Source organism: Oncorhynchus kisutch, linkage group LG28 (assembly GCF_002021735.2).
Source record: "Oncorhynchus kisutch isolate 150728-3 linkage group LG28, Okis_V2, whole genome shotgun sequence".
Lineage (NCBI taxonomy): Eukaryota > Metazoa > Chordata > Actinopteri > Salmoniformes > Salmonidae > Oncorhynchus > Oncorhynchus kisutch.
In genome coordinates, this window is record NC_034201.2 from 22,510,925 (window position 1) to 22,524,668 (window position 13,744).

Here is a 13,744-nt window from a genome sequence, read left to right on the forward strand (position 1 = left end):
TATCTTACACTCCAGCATCTCTTTTAAGTTATTTGAAGTTTGTCTTGTGTTTTCTGTCCTTGACTGACGTGTCAATGCTTCTCTTCCTCTTCAAGTATAGTGATGAATGACACTTCACTCCCCCCTCATTGGCAGTCCAATTTGAAGAGAGTTTGTTTTTAGAGGGCTGTTTAAATGGTTCCCTGTTTCCTTTTCTCTGACTAACTGTGGAAATGCTGTTTAGATAGAGAAGGTTTTATTTGCCTCTAGTGAACCAGAGAGGACCTCTGGGCTGTTAGTTGAATGGTCCTCTGTGTGTACTAACTCTTCGTACTAACTGCGGAATGTCCACATTTCCTAGCAATGCAATGCTGAGATGTCAGGCATCATCATAGCCCATATGTGGAATCCATTTTGTCCCTGCATGTGACATACCACTGTTCCTTTAGTGATAGTCTCTAAGGGTTTCTGAAGTATCATAAATGATTATTGGTTGTTGTAATGTTTATCAGAAACATGCAGTACTCCATACAGTAAACACACCTGCTACTACTGCTCCACAAACTCCTACTGTGCAATATACACTTTTACTTTGCAGTACAGTAAAGCAGATTTTCCCAACTCCATTACTCCCAACGGCACATTTGTGTTGTTGCCCTGGACAAACTCACCTAATTCAACTCATTGAGGGCTTGATGATTAGTTTTTACAATACAAATGTGTACTGTTGGGGGTACAGGAGGACTGGAGTTGGGAACCATTGCAGTAGAGCACCAACAATAATGAGATTACTACCAATGATGTATTCTATTACTATCAGGTTTTATTTTCTGCTCTGAACTACAGACCAGGATTAGTCCAATGGAGGGAAAAGGGCTAATTAAAAGCTTAATTAAAACACCTTCTGATCTTTGGCCAGGCACCTGTTGAACCAGATTATATTCCACTGTAATTCTTATCAGCCGTAACCCCCACTAATGGGTTAATGAGGATTCTCTTCTTCCTGCACAGCTGCAGAGGAGGAGGAGTGGATGGGTCGGCCTGTTAGCTCTTTGACAGGAGTGGAACGCTAGACTCTGGAGGCTGTGTTGGATAAGTGTGTGTGTGTGGGGGGGGGCACTGAGCTGCAGACCTGCCTCATACCAACTTCACTGCAGCCTGTCATGCCCATGGCTAAAATATGTGCCCACTACTCACTCACAGGGGTTCAACAGCCTGGCAGAGAGGCACACTGTCTTCTGGGAAAACACACCTCCCAGCCTGTTGCCAACAGCCATGTTGCTGAAAATGAACAAATAGTTATGTTATTCACCACTGCTAGCTTGATTTGGGGAAGAGGAAGGGTTAAAAGTGAAGAAAATGTCATGTTCAGTCCCAGGATGGGAGATTGTGGGAAAAGGATTGGTGATGAGTGTTGTGGTTGCTGGGTGAGAGGAGAGAGTTCCACTCTGCAGTAAGTAGGAGGGCACGAGAGAAAGAGGGGAGCAGCCAGTGACTCAACAGAGAGAGAGAGGGGCTTGGTTGAGCTGAAAAGAGAAAAAACTTCTCAGTATTTGCTGTGATGGCATCAGTTCTCTGGGGTGAGACTGAGAGACCACGTCCCTGATTAAATGTGACTGTTGTTGTGTGGAATAGTGCTGCTTAAGGGATAGGGACACTGTAGAGAGGGACCTTTTAAAAATGGATTTAACCTTGATTTAACTGCAGCAGACAGACAATAACACTTCCAGAACCTTAAATGGAGTATAGGGGACATTGTAGTAAACGGACAGCGATGTTTATTAAGGGACTTAGTTACTAACATGTAGTTAGGTGATCTAAGGCTACAGAGTTTACATGGATGAAGTCCTTCCCTTTCTTCCGGAGGTCATACCTCGTGGGTCAGAGGTCATACCTCGTGGGTCAGAGGTCATACCTCGTGGGTGAGACTTTTTCTTGGAGCTCTTCTGTTTCGTTTCTCGTCAAGCTCCTCTGAAAGGAGCGGAAATGTTTTGTTGTCCTCTCTTGAGACCTAACAGATTTGTTTAACAAGACTCCAGAATGCTAAAAGGCCTTACATGGGCGTATCATGCAGCAAAGTTGATTTTTATTTATTTTCTTCACAGATGAAAGTTTAGATACTGTAAGTAAACTATGTCCTGTAATGACTTTTCAATATTGCCATTTTCCGTCAGAGGATATTTTGTTTCTGTAAAGAAGGTGTCAAGTTAAGTTGGCTCGTGCTATATCAATATACATGTGACATGTGCAGTAAGATGCTGTTTTAGGATGCATTGAAACTATTAGATAGTCATGCCACTGAAGAACACTGCAGTGCCCGTCCCACTCAGATTGCCATAAGTAAGGGTCTCTTTTAGTTCTGATCAATCAGACTTATTTCCATGGAAACAGGGGTCCCTGTGGTGCCTGGTGAGGTCAAACTGGTGTGTGTCTCTCTGAGGGTCAGCCACTCCAATGCACACACACACAGCGTACACAAGCGATACTGATGCGCCAAGTGTGAAACCAACAGGACCTTGAAGAACTTCTACCTCCAAGCCATAAGACTGCTAAATAGTTAGTCCTCGTAGTTAAATAGTCCTGGTAGTTAAACAGTTTGTCCTGGTAGTTAAATAGTTAGTCCTGGTAGTTAAATAGGTAGTCCTGGTAGTTAAATAGTTAGTCCTGGTAGTTAAATAGTTAGTCCTGGTAGTTAAACAGTTAGTCCTGGTAGTTCAACAGTTTGTCATGGTAGTTACATAGTTAGTCCTGGTAGTTAAACAGTTAGTCCTGGTAGTTCAACAGTTAGTCCTGGTAGTTCCATAGTTAGTCCTGGTAGTTACATAGTTAGTCCTGGTAGTTAAATAGTTAGTCCTGGTAGTTAAACAGTTAGTCCTGGTAGTTAAATAGTTAGTCCTGGTAGTTAAACAGTTAGTCCTGGTAGTTAAACAGTTAGTCCTGGTAGTTAAACAGTTAGTCCTGGTAGTTAAACAGTTAGTCCTGGTAGTTAAATAGTTAGTCCTGGTAGTTAAACAGTTAGTCCTGGTAGTTAAACAGTTAGTCCTGGTAGTTAAACAGTTAGTCCTGGTAGTTAAACAGTTAGTCCTGGTAGTTAAATAGTTAGTCCTGGTAGTTAAATAGTTAGTCCTGGTAGTTAAATAGTTAGTCCTGGTAGTTAAATAGTTAGTCCTGGTAGTTAAACAGTTAGTCCTGGTAGTTAAATAGTTAGTCCTGGTAGTTAAATAGTTAGTCCTGGTAGTTAAACAGTTAACCAATAGCTATCTGTATTGACCCTTTTTGCACTCATTTATTTTGACTCATCACATACGCTGCTGTTACTGTTTATTATCTATACATATAACTAGTCACTTTATTCCTAGTTATATGTACATATCTCCCTCAATTACCTTGTACCCCTTCACATCGACTCGGTACTGGTACCCCTGTATATAGCCAAGTTATCGTTACTCATTGTGTATTTATTATAACTTTAATTTTTACGTGTTATTATTTCTCTATTTTCTTTCTCTCTGCGTTGTTGGGAAGGGCCCGTAAATAAGCATTTCACTGTTAGTCTACACCTGTTGTTTACGAGGCATGTGACAAATAAAATGTATGCATGTGATCTTTCTCTCTCTGCCTAATAATCAATTATTTAGTTCCAGCTGGCAGGCAGCAATTCATTTCCACACACAGCTCTGACCCCCAGGAGATAACCTCTGACCCCTGACCTCTAGGGGTGAAAGCTCTAATCCTCCATTAAACGACAACATGTTAGAAGCTATTTCCCCCCGTCTGTCTCAGCTCACACTGGGAACATTAATGGCTCTTAAACTCCTTTGAGGTTGACTATCGCAGTACTGATCAATATCTGTCCTCCAGGCTGTCACTTAAAACAGCAGTAAAGGGCTTTATTTCTTCTCTCTAGCTGGTCCCTGTTGGATGAGGACTGTGTCTGAAATGGAACTACTTTTAGCCAGGGCCTGCTTTGGGGATATATCAGGAATAAGGTACCTTTTCAGACCCAGGCGAGGTTGGAAAGGCCTTTGTGTTGGACTGGCTGTGACTGACTTTCCATTTCAGCCTTTTTGAATTTCAGAAATGACTCTTTTATCACATTTAAGTGCCTGATTTCTAAGATTATGTTGACTTGAAAGGGGACCGGTCACGCAACGCTTGGGACGACAACCCCGACCGGTGCTTTTATACAGCGGAAATGCATCAGTCTAGGCAGCTAAAGCCAGCAATGCTTTATGTAGTAACCCCCCACACACCCTCTGCTCACCCCATCCCCTGGGGTCAGGCCTTTCATTTCTGTCTTATCTGAGAACAGAGTGTTGTCTTCCATAGACCCACCATGGTTCACATAGCCATCTGTCTGGGTGTGTTGGCTCTAGCACAGAGGAGACTGGGACTGGAGAAGATTGTGGCGATACTGATGGTATGACTCTGATATTCTTCTGTTAGTTAACATGTCTCTCCACTGAATGGTATCACCAATGAGCTTTTCTCATAACAGCTGCCAGTAATGAGACCACACTCTGAATTCCACTGCAGTGAAATGGCTGCGCATAGAATTCCTGGTGTTCCTCTGTGGTGGATTCTGGTAGTTGATAATCGAGCTGTTTGGTTTCCCCCTTTTAGTCAATAAAAGTAGAATTTCTAGAAATCCGTATATATTTCTATGGGTCAGTCCCTGTCATGTCCAACTGTTGACCCTGATGTCCGTGTGCTTTCTAATCTCATCTCTACAATCTTCCTCCAACATCACCTCAACCCTTCTGATCTATCCTACACCCACATGGGCCATTTTTACTCCCTATCCTTCCTCTCCTCTTCTATCCCCCTCTCCTCCACTCCTCTCTACCTACTCCATTCTTCTCCCTATTCTTCCTCTCATCTTCTATCCCCCTCTTCTCCTCTCCTCTCTACCTGCTCCATTCTTCTCCCTATCCTTCCTCTCCTCTTCTATCCCCCTCTCCTCCACTCCTCTCTACCTGCTCCATTCTTCTCCCTATCCTTCCTCTCCTCTTCTATCCCCCTCTCCTCCACTCCTCTCTACCTGCTCCATTCTTCTCCCTATCCTTCCTCTCCTCTTCTATCCCCCTCTCCTCCACTCCTCTCTACCTACTCCATTCTTCTCCTCTTCTATCCCCATCTCCTCCACTCCTCTCTACCTACTCCATTCTTCTCCTCTTCTATCCCCATCTCCTCCACCCCTCTCTACCTACTCCATTCTTCTCCCTTTCCTTCCTCTCCTCTTCTATCCCCCCTCCTCCTCTCCTCTCTACCTCCCACTGTGCTGTAGCAGGGTCCTTTTGATTGGGTCCTTCTCCAGGGTGAGAACATGTCACGGACCCCTCTCTCTCTCCTCTGTTATTGTGCCTGTAGAATGATTAACCTGAGCTAGTTGAACCAGAGATAATGGGAGACCGAGTTCAGGCGCTGGAGGAGAATTGTGTGTCTGTGTGGTGAAGGGGGGCACAAAGCTTTGTTCCTGGCAGCCCTTACTGTCAGGCTACAGCAGAACCGCACAGTGTGCTGTGGTACATTACAGTAACAGATCATTGCATTAAAACAGAGGGTTTAGCTCTCACTTATACAAAAGCAGACTTGGGGCTCCAAAATGTAAACATCAAGCGCCAGGATGTCGGAAGCTTGATTTTAAAAACAGAGTCTGTGGTTAATAGGCATCTGTTTCTTTGTTTGGGCCAATGCAGAACGTGTGTGTTCATGTGTGTGGGTTCACTTATGTGCGCCAGCGTAATATAAATGAATGTATCTAATAGACCTGCTCATCTATCATGCTCTGGCTCCCACCATGTAGTGGTGTAATCTGTCATGTCCTCCCCCTGCTACGTACCCCCACCCTGGAGCAGCACATACAGCAGCGTCTGTCAACACTGACAGATGGCCCACAAGGGTGTGTGTTCTGACACATCCTGAGCAAAAACACACACACAAACACTAATGGGGGGCAAATTCATACATCCATGTAAATGATATCAATCGCTCCAACCTGCCACATGCCCTTCTGTGTACTACCTGGTGGTGGTGTGGGGAGGGAGGGTGAGTGTGTACTACCTGCTGTGTGGTGGTGGTGTGGGGAGGGAACGAGTGTGTACTACCTGCTGTGTGGTGGTGGTGTGGAGAGGGAGGGTGAGTGTTGTACTACCTGCTGTGTGGTGGTGGTGTGGGGAGGGAGGGTGAGTGTGTACTACCTGCTGTGTGGTGGTGGTGTGGGGAGGGAGGGTGAGTGTGTACTACCTGCTGTGTGGTGGTGGTGTGGGGAGGGAGGGTGAGTGTGTACTACCTGCTGTGTGGTGGTAGTGTGGGGAGGGAGGGTGAGTGTGTACTACCTGCTGTGTGGTGGTGGTGTGGGGAGGGAGGGTGAGTGTGTACTACCTGCTGTGTGGTGGTGGTGTGGGGAGGGAGGGTGAGTGTGTACTACCTGCTGTGTGGTGGTGGTGTGGGGAGGGAGGGTGAGTGTGTACTACCTGCTGTGTGGTGGTGGTGTGGGGAGGGAGGGTGAGTGTGTACTACCTGCTGTGTGGTGGTGGTGTGGGGAGGGAACGAGTGTGAAGGGTGTACTACCTGCTGTGTGGTGGTGGTGTGGGGAGGGAGGGTGAGTATGTACTACCTGCTGTGTGGTGGTGGTGTGGGGAGGGAACGAGTGTGAAGGGTGTACTACCTGCTGTGTGGTGGTGGTGTGGGGAGTGAGGGAGGTTGAGTGTGTACTACCTGCTCTGTGGTGGTGGTGTGGGGAGTGAGGGAGGTTGAGTGTGTACTACCTGCTGTGTGGTGGTGGTGTGGGGAGGGAGGGAGGGAGGGAGGGAGGGAGGGTGAGTGTGTACTACCTGCTGTGTGGTGGTGGTGGTGTGGGGAGGGAGGGTGAGTATGTACTACCTGCTGTGTGGTGGTGGTGTGGGGAGGGAACGAGTGTGAAGTGTGTACTACCTGCTGTGTGGTGGTTGTGTGGGGAGGGAGGGAGGGTGAGTGTGTACTACCTGCTGTGTGGTGGTGGTGTGGGGAGCGAGGGAGGGTGAGTGTGTACTACCTGCTGTGTGGTGTGGGGAGGGAGGGAGGGTGAGTGTGTACTACCTGCTGTGTGGGGAGTGAGGGAGGGTGAGTGTGTACTACCTGCTGTATGGTGGTGGTGTGGGGAGGGAGGGAGGGTGAGTGTGTACTACCTGCTGTGTGGTGGTGGTGTGGGGAGTGAGGGAGGGTGAGTGTGTACTACCTGCTGTGTGGTGGTGGTGTGGGGAGGGAAGGAGGGTGAGTGTGTACTACCTGCTCTGTGGTGGTGGTGTGGGGAGTGAGGGAGGGTGAGTGTGTACTACCTGCTGTGTGGTGGTGGTGTGGGGAGGGAGGGAGGGTGAGTGTGTACTACCTGCTGTGTGGTGGTGGTGTGGGGAGTGAGGGAGGGTGAGTATGTACTACCTGCTGTGTGGTGGTGGTGTGGGGAGGGAACGAGTGTGAAGGGTGTACTACCTGCTGTGTGGTGGTGGTGTGGGGAGGGAGGGAGGGTGGGTGAGTGTGTACTACCTGCTGTGTGGTGGTGGTGTGGGGAGGGAACGAGTGTGAAGGGTGTACTACCTGCTGTGTAGTGGTGGTGTGGGGAGTGAGGGAGGTTGAGTGTGTACTACCTGCTCTGTGGTGGTGGTGTGGGGAGTGAGGGAGGTTGAGTGTGTACTACCTGCTCTGTGGTGGTGGTGTGGGGAGTGAGGGAGGTTGAGTGTGTACTACCTGCTGTGTGGTGGTGGTGTGGGGAGGGAGGGAGGGTGAGTGTGTACTACCTGCTGTGTGGTGGTGGTGTGGGGAGTGAGGGAGGGTGAGTATGTACTACCTGCTGTGTGGTGGTGGTGTGGGGAGGGAACGAGTGTGAAGGGTGTACTACCTGCTGTGTGGTGGTGGTGTGGGGAGGGAGGGAGGGTGAGTGTGTACTACCTGCTGTGTGGTGGTGGTGTGGGGAGGGAACGAGTGTGAAGGGTGTACTACCTGCTGTGTGGTGGTGGTGTGGGGAGTGAGGGAGGTTGAGTGTGTACTACCTGCTCTGTGGTGGTGGTGTGGGGAGTGAGGGAGGTTGAGTGTGTACTACCTGCTCTGTGGTGGTGGTGTGGGGAGTGAGGGAGGTTGAGTGTGTACTACCTGCTGTGTGGTGGTGGTGTGGGGAGGGAGGGAGGGTGAGTGTGTACTACCTGCTGTGTGGTGGTGGTGTGGGGAGGGAGGGTGAGTATGTACTACCTGCTGTGTGGTGGTGGTGTGGGGAGGGAACGAGTGTGAAGTGTGTACTACCTGCTGTGTGGTGGTTGTGTGGGGAGGGAGGGAGGGTGAGTGTGTACTACCTGCTGTGTGGTGGTGGTGTGGGGAGCGAGGGAGGGTGAGTGTGTACTACCTGCTGTGTGGTGTGGGGAGGGAGGGAGGGTGAGTGTGTACTACCTGCTGTGTGGTGGTGGTGTGGGGAGTGAGGGAGGGTGAGTGTGTACTACCTGCTGTGTGGTGGTGGTGTGGGGAGTGAGGGAGGGTGAGTGTGTACTACCTGCTGTGTGGTGGTGGTGTGGGGAGGGAGGGAGGGTGAGTGTGTACTACCTGCTGTGTGGTGGTGGTGTGGGGAGTGAGGGAGGGTGAGTATGTACTACCTGCTGTGTGGTGGTGGTGTGGGGAGGGAACGAGTGTGAAGGGTGTACTACCTGCTGTGTGGTGGTGGTGTGGGGAGGGAGGGAGGGTGAGTGTGTACTACCTGCTGTGTGGTGGTGGTGTGGGGAGGGAACGAGTGTGAAGGGTGTACTACCTGCTGTGTGGTGGTGGTGTGGGGAGTGAGGGAGGTTGAGTGTGTACTACCTGCTCTGTGGTGGTGGTGTGGGGAGTGAGGGAGGTTGAGTGTGTACTACCTGCTGTGTGGTGGTGGTGTGGGGAGGGAGGGAGGGTGAGTGTGTACTACCTGCTGTGTGGTGGTGGTGTGGGGAGGGAGGGTGAGTATGTACTACCTGCTGTGTGGTGGTGGTGTGGGGAGGGAACGAGTGTGAAGTGTGTACTACCTGCTGTGTGGTGGTTGTGTGGGGAGGGAGGGTGGGTGAGTGTGTACTACCTGCTGTGTGGTGGTGGTGTGGGGAGCGAGGGAGGGTGAGTGTGTACTACCTGCTGTGTGGTGTGGGGAGGGAGGGAGGGTGAGTGTGTACTACCTGCTGTGTGGTGGTGGTGTGGGGAGTGAGGGAGGGTGAGTGTGTACTACCTGCTGTGTGGTGGTGGTGGTGGTGTGGGGAGGGAGGGAGGGTGAGTGTGTACTACCTGCTGTGTGGTGGTGGTGTGGGGAGTGAGGGAGGGTGAGTGTGTACTACCTGCTGTGTGGTGGTGGTGTGGGGAGGGAAGGAGGGTGAGTGTGTACTACCTGCTGTGTGGTGGTGGTGTGGGGAGTGAGGGAGGGTGAGTGTGTACTACCTGCTGTGTGGTGGTGGTGTGGGGAGGGTGAGTGTGTACTACCTGCTGTGTTGTGGGGAGGGAGGGAGGGTGAGTGTGTACTACCTGCTGTGTTGTGGGGAGGGAGGGAGGGTGAGTGTGTACTGTATGTTTTACATGAATTGACAAAGGAAAGGTTTTATTATATACAGTTGGAGCTAGTCAATGACCAACAACACACAAAGGAGTGTATTTTGGCCTTTTAAAGATTAACATCAATTTTACCCTCAATTTTACCCTCAATTTTACCCTCAATTTTACCTAGCATTGTTACAGTATCTCTGGTATTATATGGGATCGGGATCATCCTTCATATAGTCAATGTGCTCCTCATCTAGCATCTGGTGCTCTTTATTGATGGAGGGTAGTTGGGGACCAGCCGTCTCTGATCAGGATGCTTCCACATCTGGTGCTCTTTATTGATGGAGGGTAGTTGGGGACCAGCCGTCTCTGATCAGGATGCTTCCACATCTGGTGCTCTTTATTGATGGAGGGTAGTTGGGGACCAGCCGTCTCTGATCAGGATGCTTCCACATCTGGTGCTCTTTATTGATGGAGGGTAGTTGGGGACCAGCCGTCTCTGATCAGGATGCTTCCACATCTGGTGCTCTTTATTGATGGAGGGTAGTTGGGGACCAGCCGTCTCTGATCAGGATGCTTCCACATCTGGTGCTCTTTATTGATGGAGGGTAGTTGGGGACCAGCCGTCTCTGATCAGGATGCTTCCACATCTGGTACTCTTTATTGATGGAGGGTAGTTGGGGACCAGCCGTCTCTGATCAGGATGCTTCCACATCTGGTGCTCTTTATTGATGGAGGGTAGTTGGGGACCAGCCGTCTCTGATCAGGATGCTTCCACATCTGGTGCTCTTTATTGATGGAGGCTAGTTAGGGACCAGCCGTCTCTGATCATGATGCTTCCACATCTGGTGCTCTTTATTGATGGAGGGTAGTTGGGGACCAGCCGTCTCTGATCATGTTTCTTCCACATCTGGTGCTCTTTATTGATGGAGGGTAGTTAGGGACCAGCCGTCTCTGATCATGATGCTTCCACATCTGGTGCTCTTTATTGATGGAGGATAGTTAGGGACCAGCCGTCTCTGATCAGGATGCTTCCACATCTCTATCCGGTGACAGGTTGGTGTTCTTCTCCTCCATTTCCTAATAAATAACCCTTTTCCTCATCCTTCCCCACAACTCTATTTGTCAGCGCTTGTTATACACAAACAGCACACTGGGACTATGTGCCCTAAATAACTAGGTTGTGTTTTTAAATGAACAATCTGATTATGTAAGACTGTAGAGAAAATCCTTTATTTTGTTTGAGAAAGGAATAAACAATGAATGAAAGAATCCCCTTCCAGATTGAGTTGATATAAAATGGTTGTGATGACGAACCAGAGGGGCCATATTGGGTCATCCATCCTTTATATTTACACTGCTGCCTCATCCAATGTCTCTGACGGGATGGATGGAGGAAGGAACACATGGACTTTAAGTGTATTGTGACATCATTTGTCTGTACTCTATATCTTTGTAAAAAGAGTAGAATGGATTCTAGTCCTCTATAGTGGGATGTGTACTGTCAGTGTGATGCTGTATTTACTGTATGTTAACTCCCTCTCGCTATGATAGACATAATTATGCAATGGCATACAAGTCCCTCTATTACTCTGACAGGACTGTGGATTATCAACCAGAGACATAGAGAGAGGAATGGGGGTCGGCTGTGGTGTCCAAACCCAGCAGACATGCTGTACTGTTCTGCTGATGGACCAGGAAGGCAGGCAGTGTGGGTAATTGGATGTTATTACAGTTACATAATCAGGGAGGAGGGAAGTGTAAGTGATTACCAGCAGATGTAAATGCTCCCCTGGACATGTAACCCAGCTGTTTAGAGAGGGGGAGGGAGGGAGTGACAGAGACCAAGGGAGAGTGGGGGAGAAGAGGAGTTGGGAGAGCGAGAGAGGGGGAGGGAGGGAGTGACAAAGACCAAAGGAGAGTGGGGGAGAAGAGGAGTTGGGAGAGCGAGAGAGGGGGAGAGAGAGGGACCCAGAGGGTGACCAATTACAGGTTGTGAATTAAGGGAAGATCAAAAGAGGAGAACCAGTTTTGATGCATAGAGATACAATATAGTACTGTTCTGTTTAACTCTGTTTCCCACTCACATTGACTCTAACTGTTACAAAAGGGATGTAACGTACTGCTGTTGTTCTCTCTTGGGTCACAGTTAAAGCCTGGCTTTAACTAGTCTTTCGAAACATGGTTTTGACTATTTTGTGGCTCACAAAAGAATGTGAAAGGCTTTAGATGGATGATGGATCCCAATGTTAAAACGTTTTGGGAACCACTGACATATGCAGTACGCTGTAATGAATGGCCTTCGAGTGAAAGGGTCCTATTGTTTTCAGACAGTGGTGCTGTGTAGAGGAAGATTGAATCCCCTTTGCCATGTCAATGGTGCTATCCTGTAGCAGGACCAGTAGTGCTCTAGAACCATTCAACAGCAAAGCTTCCACAAGTCTCCTATTACAACCGTGACGTTTTTAATGCTTATCCCTGAGGGACTAATAATTAATAAGAAGCATACAGACGCTGCACTTGATGAATTTATGAAATTGCTTCTCCCAATTATTGATAAACATGCACCTGTTATGAAACTTTATGATAGAACTGGATTGATGGAATTGAATGATTTGATGAGATATTGAAAAACTGTATGGTTGAAAGAGATGGGGTGAATGGAGTGGCTAATACGTCTGGCTGCACATCTAACTTACTTCAAACTGAGAAGTGATGTGACTAAACTCAACAATAAGAAGAAGAAACTGTATTATGAAGCCAAGATCAATAATATAAAACTTTAACCTACTTTAAATGATCGGCTCAGACTAATTCAATTCAGTCTTTTAATCAAATCAGATGGCTTATTCATCACACAACTATTTGATGTTGCCAGTTATTTTAATGATTACTTCATTGCCAAAGTGGGTGAAACTTGAGCAGGAAATGCTAACAACAAACAGCGAGCCATAGTATTCATGCATAAAAAATATATATAGAATTAAAGAAAGCATTGTAAGTTAGTGTGGGACAAGTGGGAAAATAATTGTTATCGATCAATTATGACCTCCTGGCATTGAAAACTTATATATGGAAGGCTACTGAGGATGGTAGCTGACTCTATGGCCACTGCTGTCTGTCATATCTTTAATCTGAGTCTAGAGAAAGGTGTTTGTTGTCAGGCCTGGTGGGAAGCCAAAGTTATTCCGCTACCCAAGAGTGGTAAAGAGTGGTAGAGAGGCCTTTACTGGTTGTAACTGCAGACAAATCAGCTTGCTGCCAACTGTTGGAAAAAATTGTGTTTGACCAAATACAATGCTATTTCTCTGTAAACAAATTAACAAGACTTCCAGCATGCTTATAGAGAAGGGCACTCAACATGTACTGCACTGACACAAATGACTGATGATTGGTTGAAAGAAATTGATAGCAGAAGGCAGCACCTCACAGTACAACACCTCTCCCCTAGTTGACCTAGATATTGTGTGTATGTATTGATATGTAGGCTCTGTGGGCCATTTTTAAATGGATGTAGTTCTGTCCTTGAGCTGTTCTTGTTTATTCATGTTCTGTATTATGTTTCATGTTCTGTTTGGACCCCAGGAAGTAGTTGCTGCTTTCGCAACAGCTAATGGGGATCCTAATAAAATAGCAATACCAAGAGACAACCCTGTGTTAGCTCCAGCTGTGGAATATACCAGGTATGGAGGGAACAATAGCTCCTGCTGATTTCTGTCAGAGAGGGGGGGAATATTGGAACAAAGGCACAGAGAACAAAGTAGAGAAAGACTGGTTGTTGGCAGTCAGTGTGTCAGTCATAAATCACCAACAGAGAACACACACGTACATACCATGCAGAGTGTCAGAGACACCCCTACCCCCCGCTGCTCCAAGAGGGGACATGTGTGTTCGCCCCCCCAAACCCCATCAAATAACCCCCATCTACGTGCACGCCATCGCTAAGGAAATCTGAAACCTGAGCCAGCAGTGCCAAGGTGGCAAGGCCAAGGAGATGCGTGTGTGTGCCTCCCATTGTGTGTGTTATTAGGGGAGTAATAACACGACGTAGTACATTAGCACTCTCCTCCTACAACCTGCTGTGTCCGTCACATCTACCAATCCCATTATGGCTAAATGCTTTTATCTGTGACGACCCCCCACTAGTAGGCCAAAATGAGAAACATTAAAAAGCTGTCTAAGTGAAATAATAATTTTCTACTGATATAATTAAATCAAAAACACAAGTTTATAAAGAAATGACTAAGTG

At 47.8% G+C, this 13,744-nt stretch overlaps 1 protein-coding gene across 6 annotated transcripts in view; it reads left to right on the forward strand.

The window, feature by feature from the left end:
* The window catches only part of LOC109873440 (active breakpoint cluster region-related protein), a 237,829-nt gene that overhangs the window by 170,532 nt on the left and 53,553 nt on the right, over window positions 1-13,744 (forward strand). The gene's annotated exons all lie outside the window — the stretch shown is intronic.